Below are 681 nucleotides of genomic sequence, written 5' to 3'. Positions count from 1 at the left end.
TGACGTTGTTAATGGCAAAATAAATGTCAACTCCAGTCTGCGTTTAACAACACGAGAGATTGCTGATAATCTTAACATATCAAAATTGAGCATTGAAAACCATTAAAAAAAACTCAGATATGTTAGGAGACTCGATGTTTGGATACCACAGGAGATCAAAGACATTCATCTCACTAAGCACATTGCTATCTGCGATTCTCTCTTGAAAACTGAAGAAAACAATCCATTTTTGAAACAGATGATAGCAGGTATGCAGCAACAATGAATGAAAAAGATCGTGAAGCAAGCGTGATGAACCAGCTGAAAGCACTTGAAAAGCAGATATTCACCAAAGGAAGGTGATGTTGTCAGTCTGGTGGAATAAAGGTATTGTTATTTTTGCATTGCTTGAAAGGAACCAAGCCATTAATTTGGATGTGTACTGTCGTAAACTGGGTAATTTAAATGATGCCATCAAACAGAAGCGTCCAGAATTGGTGAATCGCAAAGCTGTTGTGTTTCTCCACGATAACACTAAACCACAGACCAGTTTGGTCACTTGTCAAAAATTGTTGCAGCTTGGATGGGTTGTGTTACCACATCCACCATGTTCACCGGACCTGGCAACATCAGACAACCATTTGTTTTCATCTTTATCACAGAATCGCTCAGTGGAAAAGACCTCTGAGATCATCATGTCCA

Source organism: Mesitornis unicolor, unplaced genomic scaffold, assembly GCF_000695765.1.
Source record: "Mesitornis unicolor isolate BGI_N332 unplaced genomic scaffold, ASM69576v1 scaffold26454, whole genome shotgun sequence".
In the NCBI taxonomy this organism is placed as follows: Eukaryota; Metazoa; Chordata; class Aves; order Mesitornithiformes; family Mesitornithidae; genus Mesitornis; species Mesitornis unicolor.
The sequence above is the reverse complement of the archived record's forward strand: the minus strand, read 5'-3'. Positions refer to the sequence as shown.